The 12,853-nt window shown below is 45.1% G+C and overlaps 1 protein-coding gene across 2 annotated transcripts in view; it reads right to left on the minus strand.

Moving 5' to 3' along the window:
- LBR (lamin B receptor) overlaps positions 1-5,346 on the minus strand; it is a 44,360-nt gene extending 39,014 nt beyond the window's left edge. For both annotated transcript variants that reach the window (XM_065401942.1, XM_065401941.1), the window contains exon 1: positions 5,217-5,346. The gene's annotated coding sequence lies outside the window, so the exon portion shown is untranslated. The remainder of the gene's footprint in view (positions 1-5,216) is intronic.
- Between the last annotated feature and the right edge of the window lie 7,507 nt (positions 5,347-12,853).

The following is a 12,853-nucleotide window of genomic DNA, read 5'->3' on the forward strand; positions in this document are numbered from 1 at the left end:
GCAGGGTGGGGGCCCGACAGCACCATGGGAACAAGCAGCCAGCAAAGCCTGGCAAAAATCGGGAGGGGTGTGATCCTATGGGTCACCTCTGGCTTCTACCCAGCAGGGAGGGATTCTTGGGGCTTCAACCCCACACGGCATGCCTGCCGGGGCTCAGGGCTTCAGCAGAAGTGGGGCTGAAGCCCCAAGACACACACCCCCAGGCTGAAGCCCCGAGACACAGCAGGCACTTCTTGCGCGGCTGAAGCCCTGAGCCCTAGCAAGTGCACCTCGGCTCTTCAACTTCTGAAGATTGTTGTATGTGGCTCGGTGGGCCACCCTTGATATAGCCCTTTATATGTTCAAAGAACAGCAATCATTGACTTAAGTTACAGCTGCAAGTGATCAGCAGTTCTGCAAATCAGACCTCTCCCTCTTCTTCCCCCCAGTTGGGCACCCAGAAAATGAGGCACACATAATTAATTACAACCTCTGAAAGTCTGGTTTAAGTAACCTGAGTAGCATCACATACTCTATGGCAACGGCAACAGTGCCGGGTTTACAATAGCGCCAGTGGTGTCATGGAGCCGAGCCCATGCTCAGAAGGCGTCATGGCCTGCTCTGCTTGCACTATGCCCTGAGACCCCATTGGCTCCCCACACATATCACTTGCTCCTCTCGGCCTGCCTGCTGGCCAGCCAAGGACTCCTCTCTTCCCCCTGGGCCGGAACACAGTGCACTTCTGGCTCCAGGCAGTCTCTGCTTCCCACAACCTGTGGGGCCCTGTCTGTCTCCCCGGAGCTGAGCCGCCTGGGACTAGTGCAGAAGGCTGGTCAGTCTTGGCAGTCGGCTGGGCGTGGGGCTTGGCTGGGCCCCTCCAGGCAAGTGGGTCCTTAGGGAGCCCAGCCGAGGTAGGCCCTGGCCTGGCTGATCGCGCCAGACACAGCTGCTTCCTAGCAGAACCAGTGAGTGCAGCCAGTAGGCAGGGAGTGGGTCTCTGGGTGGTGGTGCTGGGCTGTGAGGGGGCGTGGAAGATCTGTGTGTGTTGGGGCACTAGGGAGTGGAGGCTCTGAGGGGGGTGGTGGGCAGTTGTGGTGAGGCTGTGGACAGGGGTGGTGTTGTGCATTTGTGGGAGGGTCTCGGGGGAGGGTGCTGGGCATAGCGAGTTTGGGGGGGGCCCTCTGGCCATAGGGAGTCGAGGAGGTGTTGGGTTGGGCGGCTGTGTGGCGCAGCACAGGCCTACCACTGACAGGAAGGGGCAAGCTGACAGCACAGGGCTAGGCAGGACATTGTGCGTCTGGCAAAAAATAGTGCCCTCGAACTGGGCTGGGCGGAGCAGGGCCGCCCCGGCCATACCATGCCCCTGGCCGGCCCCTCACTCCAGGGACCAATCTCCATGCTCCATGATCCATTGCCCCCATGGGGGCCCACAAATATATTTGGCACTGGGCCCACAAAAGGTTAATCTGGCCCTGAACGGCAAGGATAGAGTCCTGTTCTCTAGGGTGATATTGAACTGTCTTAACCATGAGACTATCGTTCTGTTCCAGCAATCCTTTGCCTCAATCACAATACACCTTCCAACTCTGTAACAAATGAAGCAGGGGGTTCTACAAGTCACAAATATCCTTCACCACACAACCTCCAGAGCAGGTGTACCTTGTGCCCTAAATGAGGCAGTGCTTCTGTGGGAACATATAGTATGTGAACATGTAATTAGAGACTATCATAATGCATACACTCCTCCCAAAGGGGCCAAATTAAGGTTGTGTGGGCCTTTCTTAATTATGCAGCCTGTGATATAACCAGATGTTCATTTTGTTTTCTCTCCACTATTCCAACATAGGAGACCATCTGACTGAAGTCCTAGAATGAAATCATCAATTCCAGGACTTTCCTATTCCAGGTAATCTTCACTTTTGTTGAGTTCATGGATGCCACAATCAAGGGAGTTACAGCTCCTCTACCTTCAGATTCCAGTTATTTGAATGATAAGTCATGCTAGTAGTATGGACAAGATCACTTCACCGCACTGCTGAGTAAAGCCAGTGGACAGTGTGGTAAAAAGGTTTATAGGGTTAGGTCACAGTGATCATATGCTTCAAGGGAGGTGGACAGAAAATAGAAGTTCTACTGGCATCGGCAGAGTGTACAAAACCACTCTGCTGCATCCCTGAGAAAGACCAATAAAGGTCAGGTAAAACAGCAGAATAAACAAGGCCACACAAACACATACTGAGGGAGCCAGAAGAACAAAATATTTAATACGCTGGATTGCCAGGCTGACCTATAAGAATGGTTAAACTAATTCCGATACTGTACATCCAATTTATTTGAAGGTATTGGATTTGTTTTCTGTGTTATCCCACCCCCAACCTCTTTCTGTGAGAGCTCAGGATCCAATGCTGATAGCCCAAAAGGGGTGATGATCTTGAGGATGATTTCAAATTAGAGAGCCATCAGAAGTTTCAGAGCTGGTTAGGAGGCACTGCTACCTCTGGTGCTGACTGACACATGCATAAAGTGATCTAGAGAGACAGATGAATATTCAGAGACAACACAACAGGGACACATACAGGAGGCCTCCTGCCCTTCTTACTGACCTGATCTTTGGACTAACTATGGGTAGTCATACCTCACATCAGGAGAGTAACAGGCAGGAAAATGCTTTCCAAAAGACCAGGTCCTACCACCAAAATGTTACCCTTACGCAACTTAATGCCTCCTTGCACTCTTGCTGCTGTGTAGTGCAAAAAGAGCTATAGCCCCTTTGAACCACTGAATGGGCATCCAAGAGTACTGTCTTCCCTCAGAATCCTTTAGTAGCCCATCTCCCTACCAGGACTGAAGGGAGAAATAAAACTGAAAAACCTTTCCTGTTTGGAAATGTTGGGAAAACTCCAAAGGAACCCACTGCTTTGCCATATTGAGGAGCAACATTGAGGAGAGTTGAGCATTTGTGCATTATTCTGTGCATACTAGAAGACAGACAGTTTTTCAGAAGACAGAAGGTAAAGAGAGACTCTCCATACTTTGAAGATCAGGAAGAACATGTCAGTAGTCATGTCTAATGGAACAGCAGGTATTCACAAAGGAGAAGTTAGTTTTATGTTCAAACACTCTGTAAAAATAAACTATGACAGATAATTTTAGGACTACCATTTCCACTGTTTGTCTGGCTACTTGTCTTGTACATGTAAATGCTGGCATCTACCACCATTTTAACCATCGTGTAATCTGGATCTGATTAGGTAACATGATTAAGTTAAGGTAACATGCGTCTGACAAAGTGGGTATTCACCCACGAAAGCTTATGCTCCAATACATCTGTTAGTCTATAAGGTACCACAGGACTCTTTGTTGCTTTTTACAGATCCAGACTAACACAGCTACCCCTCTGATACATGATTAAGTTAAAGTATCAGCAGTCAATGGGACCTTGTCCATACTACTGTTCCCACCATTGCTAACAGCGGTGAACATTTTTAATGAAGAGTGGCTGTCTCTATGCTAGGTTATGTCATCAGTCCTCCTACGGTCAACGTGTACTCTAGCTGCTCTTCAAATTGCCTTTTGCATTTTACAGTTTCACAGTGCAGTTTCCAGGCCATGGACTGTACAGTACTTAAATAATATTTAATCACCCTTTAGGAAAAGCTCTCCACAATACTCACTAAGGCACAGCCTTCAATGGAAGAAGTGCTCATACTACATAAAGTCAAGCACATACGTAAGTTTTTGTACAACTGGGGCCTAGGAGATTGTGTTTGCCCTTACCATCAAGAAAAGCTGAATACAAACACTTCAGGCCTAATCATCATTATACTTACAATCTAGAATTATTTGTATACTGCCAATGTAGGGATTTGATTAGGAAGAATGGAATAAGCAAGCTAACTGTTTAAGAACTAAGAAGAGTAAAATACTATCTTAATACTATTTTTTAAAAGTCAGATTATACATGTTTACATATAGTTTAATGCACTTACAAAATCTGGAAAATAAAATGTGTTTGCAAGCAAACATAAATAGGCTTAGAGCAAAAACAAAACAATACTCTGATCTGAATTTAACTATCCTTATATTCTATATACCAAAAGAGTATAGTAAATAGTTGGGTGTCAAGTCAAAAAAAATCAATTAGTGTGACTACCACAGAAGTATTTTGCATAGTATCTTTCAAACCAGCCTTATAAAAAAAAATAGGTTACCTAATTTCTTGCCAGTGTTAAGGGGAACAAAGAAGAAAAGACAACACCACCACTCCATCTCCCCATTTCTATACAGTATTTACATTTTAAATTGAAAAGCAACTGACAATGACCATCACTGACAACTACTAAATACCCAACTGAAGAGAAAAATCTGTCAGCCTTTGCAAAGCAAATCTTGAAGATATTAGAGAAGAAAATGAGCATTCGTCCCCTTTAAATATACTTTCAACCAGAAGCATTCAAAATGGAGGGAAAACGTCATCATTTAAACTTTTCCCATTTAACTTGATAGAAACGCGTCAATGATAAATGGCTTGAGCACGACCTGGAAACGTAACAGATCGCACGTTTGTTTTGCGGATCGGGAACCCTCCCCTGGCAGTGCGAGTAAAGAGAGCGGACGGTGAAGAGGAAACGATCCCGTGACCATCACTTTCCTCTTCAGCCCCCCGCTGCCGCATTTGCGCGCGATGTAAAGTCTCGCTCGTTTGTTTCGCAGCGTCCCGCGCGCCCCAGTCCCAGGGCCTCAGCCCGCCCGCGCCTCGCTCGTTAGCCCGGAAGAGGCGAGGGACTCAGTCGTCGTCCGGCTCTTTGGCGGGGGGGGGCATGTCCCCCCTGGACACCGCCTCGCCCCAGAGGGGAGCCGACCAGTCTCGCGCGCTGGGGAGGGCGCTACACGCCTGTTTTCATGGACGCTTCAGTTCGCGGGGCTCCGTGTAGAAGGGAGGCGAGGGCGGGTAACGGAACCTGTCACCGCCCGCTCTGAGATGCGAACGCCACTAGCGGGATGTTAGCGAGCGAGAGAGGTCAGGGAAGGAAGGACGGGACGGGACGGGAGGGGAAGCAGCAGTTGAACAGCAGCACCCAGAAGCACAGAGAGAAACGTCTCGGCATCGCGAGGCCCCGGAGCGTGGGGGAGGGGAAGGGGAAGGGAGGAAGCGACTGGACGGTGCCCTTCCTCCCGGGAAAGCCGCTGAGGGGGTGTGTCCTGGTCCCCGGCTGCCCTCAGTCCCGGATCCTTACCTGGGCTGCCGCCCCCACCTGGCCTGGCAGGAATCGCCTCTGCGACACAGCAGGAGCTGGGGCCGAGCGGACCGGACAGTCAACGAGCTACGAAAACCACCACCCTGAGCGACGGTTACAGGGCCGCAGCCCCGCCCCTTCCTGCGAGCTGTTGGGCGCCAACAGTCCCCATTGGCCAGGTCGCCGGGTTTGAATCGCGACCGAGACACGGAATTGGCTACGAGTCGGTGGCGCGTTCCACCCTTTTGTGCCCCTGTCGGGCCCTCCAAGTGACTGAGCTGTCCCCGGCCAGCGGGGAGCTGCAGGTCCGAGTTCGCGCCCCAACCCCCCCGCCTCCGGGAAGGGAAACTTCAGCCTCGCTCACCAGGACACCCAAATCCTAGCCCCTCCCCCGGGCTGTGCCTCAGTGGGGGGTGGAGGAGACAGATTCCCGCACAGGGCACCAGACCCTCCGCCTTTCCCTCTTCTGTCAGAGCTAGGCACCTGCCACTGGGGTTGCCATCCTCCGAGATTGGCCTGGAGTCTCCAGGAATTAAAGATTATGGCATGTAATGAAATCTCCAAGAATACATCCAACCAAAATTGGCAACCCTACCTGCCACTAACCAGGGGGAAGGGAAATGGAGACTGACTCGGGGAGGTGAGAGGAAACACCTAAACAGCTAAAAATGGTTTCACTGGTTGAAAAGAGCTTATGCTGCTTGCAGAGGTGGTATTTTTTATGTCAACTCTGGTCAGCAATAAAGCCTCTTCACCCTATACACTGCAGCAGCACACCTCTATGGATACAGCTGTGCACTGCAGCACTGTATGTATAGACATAAGACACAACTGTTCCTGTTCCCCAGAGACAAAGAGTAGATCAGGCCTTTTACAGGTAAAGAAACAAACCCCACACAGACAAATCTGAAATCTTCAGGAGAGAAAGATGGTTTGCTCATCTGCCCTAGCATTATTCCAAGTACCGATTTAGGGGGATCAATTGCTGACAATCTTTGACTGCAACAGGTTCATTTCCCCAGACAGAGCTTGGCCTATTCTCCACTAATGTTCCAAAACATAAGATTGACAAGCATTTTACTAATAGGTTTTATCTACATCCTCTGATGATGGAAAAGGGTGAGGGACAATCTCAGCACATGGGAAAAACTTCACAAACACAGACATCGTGCTAAAGTAGTTTACGTCAAGTTAAAGCTTGTGGAAGGGTTCTGGTAAAGGAACACAAGGTTTGGGATGGAATATGGTTTTAGGGAAAGCTCTGGAATAGTTCTGTGTATGACACTCATTTTAGCTCCATATTTAGCTCCATTCTGTACAGCCTTTGTATTAAACACTTTTCTAAACAGTTAGTACATCACAGCAGCAGATGGAAGTACATCCAAAATTCTGACTCATAGAACCAAGTTTGAGGACTGTATAGAGGTTATAGACATTAATTCATTTAGGTTTTTATTTACCACTCAGTCATTTGGTAACTTCCTAGTCCTGGGAGCTCTACTTTTTGGAAACAAGTACCTCATAAAATTGTACACAAGAAGGTATACGCATCAGGGCTGTATCTAACTGATTCTCATTTAATCACATTTGTCTGTGGGCTGCAACCGTAATAAGCTCATCAAGTATCATGAGAATTGGCAATACTGTCTAAAGTTCTAAAAGCTATATTGAGACAGTGATCAGACACACAATCTTGTCTAAAGATCGCAGTATTAGACCTGAGTCTTGTCTGCATTACAACTATAGTGGAGCTGCATGTGTGGTGAATTACAGCCACACAATTTTTAAAAGACAAAAAAACACCCCATCATCTGTAGGCAAACACTTTTTACAAAGCAATCACTTCATATCTGACCTCTCAGTCCACATCCTCAAAGGATACCTGCACAACACCTCTTAGTTCCCAATCTCGTCTTTTGAACCCATAACTCTACTGGACCCTAAAAACCACAGACTTAACAAGAACTGGTTTTATGGCCCATTACAACAACTTGTAACACACCCTGCTGCTTACTATCCCTCTATTGTCCTATGACTGCACAGGTATTCATTGCCCACTTCATTTGAAGTGGTCCCCTACAGCATGTGTGAATCCCTTATGCTTAACAATCTGTCCCACTTTGTATTTAGCTAGGACTCTCTAGTTTCCTTCTCCAGTCCTGAAGAAGAGCTCTGTGAAGCTCGAAAGCCTGAGCCTTCCACCAACAGAAGGTGGTCCAATAAAGATATTACCTTACCCCACTGCCTTGTCTAACTACGCAGTTTGACAGCCTAAAGGCCAAAGATACAATTTTCTCTCCCTTCATGTCCATCTGCAGGAATTGAATATTTTTAAATGAATATTATTGTAGGTAGGCTAAGCCAAAGAATATAATTTTCCTTTAAAGAAGCTGAGGTTTGTACTCATGCTGCTTCTCTGCCAGGAGTTCCAGGTTCATGGGCATTTCGTGCAAAGACTCTGTCACTGATGCACATAATACTCCTGAGGGCATTCTATGGCAAAAAAATAAAAATTCTGCACACAATATTTTAAAATTCTGCAAACTTTGTCAAATAAATGTGGAGGCCCCAGCATGGCATGGGGGAGCACAGGCCACTTGCTGCACAGAGGTGGGAGATAACTTTGCAGCCCCCCCTCCTGGGACATGGAGTCAGTGATGAGGCTGCACCCAAACCTGACACAGCACAAGGACCGGGCCTGCCCCAGAAACACCCCAGAGCCCTGCCCCTCTGTGCCAGGTGCACTAGGTGTGGGCAGGCAGACTCAGCAAGGGAGGATCCAAGTGTGGAGTGGCTTAGTGTGGGGGGAAATCCAGGTGTGGGTTGAGAGGGTTCTGTGTGGGACAGTCTGAATGCAGGCAGCTCAGTGGGGGATCCGGGTGCACAGGGGCTTGTTGGGGGGTTCTGAGTGCAACGGTAATGGGACTCTGTGGGGGGTCCAGGTGTAGGTGGCTGGGCCTCAGAAGGGGGGGTCTGAGTGTGGGGGGAATAGAGCTCAGCAGAGGGATCTGGGTGTAGGGGGCTCAGTAAAGGGGTCCAGATGCAGACGGAATGGGGCTCAGTAGGGTGGGGATCCAGGTGCAGCTGGTTAGGGGTCGGTATGGGGGGGATCTGGGTGCTGGTGGCTCGTCGGGGTGGTCCAGGTGAAGGGAGAGTGGGGCTCGTCAGGGGGGTTCTGGGTGCCGGGAAGGGGTGAGGCTCAGCGGGAGGGTGTGGGTATGAGGGGGTCTGGATGCACGGGGGATGGGGAAGCAGCTCCCTGTAAAGGGATCCCTCCCCCTGTAGCTGAGGAGTGATGGTTGCAGGAAGCACGGGGGTTGTGGAGGAGAGTTTGCAGAGCTTCCTACAGCCGGGGGAGAAATCTGGGTGTGGGTCTGACCCAGCCCCAGATGCCATGCAGGGCAAGAGGAAGTTCCGTCCTCCCCAACCCAGCCGGGACTAGCAGCTGAGCCCGGCGGAGGGTAGGAGCCACCAGCCGTGTCTTCCCCAGTCCCACCCCCGCCCCACAGTGATTTACCTCTCTGCCGGCTGCCCTGGGCACCCAAAACATACTGCTGGGGAGGGTCACATGACTGCTTTTGTGGCTTCCCTTTTGCTTCCCCGTCAGAAAGTCATTTTTCTGCAGGGAAACAAAGAAATCTGTGGTGAACATAAATTCTACACATGCGTGCGCAGAATTCCCCCAGGAGTAACATAAGATTGACTTTTGAGGATGACAGCTCCATTGTTTCAGGGGAATGTAGCTGCCTTGGGGGATGAAGATCTGTGTAAAGTAATAAATTTTGACTTATTTCATGAGTGGTTTTGAATGTCAAAATCACAACCTTGATTTCAACCCACCATATGAAAAGGAGCCAAAGAAGAAGTGTGAATCACACATTATTTCCTGCCTTTTTAAAATACTTCTTCTTTCTTGGGGGAAGGGGGATTGTCATATGTGGCGGTGACAAAGTAAGAATTATAATTATACTAGTTCATATTTTACTTTTTATGACATCTACTGTTGGATTAGTACCTTTCACCAAGGATCCAGAAGCACTTTATATAATATTAAGATTTGCAACATCCCTGTAATGTTGAGAAGAAATACAGAACCCACTTCACTTAACCACCAGAAAGCAAACATCTTTTGGATTAAACGCAGTAGACTATAATATTTTTGAATGTCACAAACAATGAACAAGATATATATACAGATTATGTATTTAAAATGTATAATAATTGGTGGTATCCCTTTAAACCATCCTGACACGATAAAGTATGTGAGAATGATTGGCATATTTTGAAATCAGGAAACCTAAAAAATAATATTTCTTGTTATCTGCACAGAAATATATTGTGAAAAGGCAACATAAATGCACTGGGTAATTTCTCAAAAAAAATAAAATTCGAGTTCGTTTTTTATTTCCACCAATAAGGCAAGTGATTTATCTATTTTACACATGCTCATTTAAAATTAATTTAATACTGTTGTAAGTATTTGGATTAAAAACCTCAAAGACTTCTCTTCAGCCATAAAATACTGAATAGTCAATGGCAATGCAAGCTCCCCTTCACTGTCCTGCCCAAGTGCCTCAACTCTGTCCTGGATAACTGACATGACAGGGAGTTTATTTTGTAGCCCAATCAATACTTCACCTATCCAGCAAGACCGCCAAAAAGGCTAAAAACAAACTTGTTTGTTTACTTTTGTGATGTAAATAGTATCCACTAAAGGACTGACAACAAAAACCACGAGTTAGGCCCCCAGAAATCATGTGACCATCTAAAATTAATACATTGTGGGTTGTTTTTATTTGTTTTCTGATTTTTGAGCCTTTGGGGTTTGTTTTCAAGATTTCCTCTGCAGCTCTGACAGCTAGAAACTTACAGGTTTAAAAATAAATTAACACAGAGATTCTCACCTAATCAAATCAGTTGGAGCTTTAAGAATAACACTAAATATTGTGGGACTCTTAACAAAATTGTGAGAGTTAGTAACACTTCACTATGAACTGAACTGAGACATCATTTGTAACAAACCAATAGTGTGAGTGTAATATCATATATGTTGGAATATACAATTCAAAAATTTCACTGTGTTGGTAATAAACCATACATATGCCCATAAAGGATGACAAAATACAACATGACTTATGTAACTAATCAATAAAACACAATTTTCAAGTTGCCTATTTCATTTTAATACTCATTTTGCAGTCACCTATATATTTAATACTCAGTGTGAACTGTGACTATTACACTTATAAAACTTGAAATTCACTTTAAGCTCAAATATTCATCTAAAGTTTGCTTTTCACAGATATTCACATTAGTAAATCTCAAAAGCCTTAATATTCACAGAATCCAAATGTGAAAGTTAAATTCACTTTCTTATTCAAATGAAGATTTGCAATTAATGTTTTCCACTATATGCTCAGCTCTGCCCTTAACTTTCCAATTCTCCAAGGCAATGGAAATCTTGGTGCAAATACTAATACCAACCCAGAAAGTCTATTTTTTATTCAGCTTTCTTACTAAGAAGAACAAACACCAATTTGTATTTTCTTTAACAAAATGCCCTTTGTGTTCATTTTATTTTCCACTACATAGGCTATTAAAAGACTTCTAAATTAAATCAGACACATAATTGAACTGGAATCAGTGTCACAAAATCATGTTAGAATACAGATTTGCAACAATCCAGTTAGTACAAATTTGCTCTTTAATCCTATTAAGACATGTTTCTTTTTGACTGACTGACATTAGATAGATCTTACTGCAAGGAGCAGAGCAACTGAAGCACATTTCTGACCTCAAGTGGACAATTTGTTTGTTTCTGAATAGTTATCCAATATTGCACAGTTTACAGTGATAATCTATTAGGGCTTGTTTTCAGGCGGACAGCTTGTATATATAAACAAAGAAAGATCCAATTCATGCTTATAGTGAGCCAACTTTATTTTACTAGTGATAAAGGCATATAATTAATGTGTCTAAATATGTAGGCTTTCAACTGTAATCTCATTTGGAGAATAAATATGCTGTCATAGTGAAATAGGGTCTTTTGGAGTTGTTTGTCAAACCTGGATTAGACAGCTTGTAATTTGACAAGTGCAGGTTTATTTACAAAATTCAGCCAATGTACTTGCTGGCATGGATGTTAAATTAAATTGTCATTTCAGATTAGTAATCTAAGATGATCCAATAACGTTTTAATAACTAAAACATCACAAACTTGAAATCTAGTGAATTTAAAAAGGCTAAAATGCTTTCCCTGAGCCCCCTGCAAATATATATGGCTTTACAATCAAATTTTTCTATTTTCTTTTTATACATGAAATCTCTCTCCTGTTGCCTAACTCACCCAAATAGGGGAACGTGGCAGACTATATACAAAGTAATAAGCAGAAAAAGTATTGTTTTTCCTCTAATCACTTTCATTTTAGTAACTGCCAGTATTGATTGTAAGAATCGTAGGTAAATATTTTCAGACAGATATGGGATATTTAAAAGGGCTGTGTCCCTTTAAGAATCTGAAATTGCAAGGTAGGAATGTGCTTGAAGCTGCAAACCTGTAGATCTTGAACAGGGGATCTCAGTTCCTGCTTCCAAGGCAGTATGGCTCAGATCAAGCTTTGCCCATGATTTTCTCCTCTGGTTGTTGCTCCGTAACTGCCCCTCACCACTGGGGCAGAATCTACTTCATATAATGTTAATACGTGAGGATTAACTGAGGCAGGGACTTCCCACAAAGTCAAGGGGATGGTGAGAAAACAATGCTGGTGAGCAGTAGTGTGACTGTCCCCACTATCCTTGCCCCCATGGAGAAGCATCTGCATATTGAAGGGAAGTGCCTCAGCAGAAGAATGCTTTAAAAGGAAATTAAACAATAGATCCCAAATCTCCTTAGCAGAGGCAGTTTGCAAAAGGCTATGTCTGAGGTTAAGAGGAAATATAAAAGTGATGGACTATAGTAGGAATTTCACATGGGTAGTTACATCTGGGCTCCATATGTTGCACTGTTTTCTGGTTCACTTCTGCGTGTAATTTAAGATGTGTATTTAAATCTATAAAGCCCTACAACATGCCTGGAGTGGAGACCTAACTACTAGGTCCTAATCCTGCAAACATCTTATTTCCATACTTAAATTTACATGTGAGTAGTCCCATTTACTTCAATTACACTGAATATGTGCACAAAATTAAGTATGTGCAAGTTTGAATTACCAGGGCCTTACAGACTGCTTTTCCCCACAGTATGCACCCACCCAAGAGCAGAGTTCAGCCCACGCATTCTCAGTTAACAGTCCCAAGATTTAAAACTCAGAGGCTGGCAGCAATGTATTTTTGGTGAACAATCCATAACTCTGGAACTAACTTCCCTTGTCTGCCAGAGCCTGAATTTAATGACCTTCAGGAGCCCCTAATTGTTTATCCATGCCCTTGCCTGAGTAAGGGTTTGAATGGGAGGTACTTTTTGTCTAACTGATTTGGCTAGAGACAAAAAGAAAAGAAATAAGAATGGTGGGGAGAAATAGGAGGGCATTGGGAAAGGGGGCACACTCAGAGCCCCTGGCATGAGCTAGTTCATTTTTCATCCTTTATGTTGGTGGTTTACTTTTAGCATTTCACTTACTTTGAAAAATGAAACTATT

Source organism: Emys orbicularis, chromosome 3, assembly GCF_028017835.1.
Source record: "Emys orbicularis isolate rEmyOrb1 chromosome 3, rEmyOrb1.hap1, whole genome shotgun sequence".
Lineage (NCBI taxonomy): Eukaryota > Metazoa > Chordata > Testudines > Emydidae > Emys > Emys orbicularis.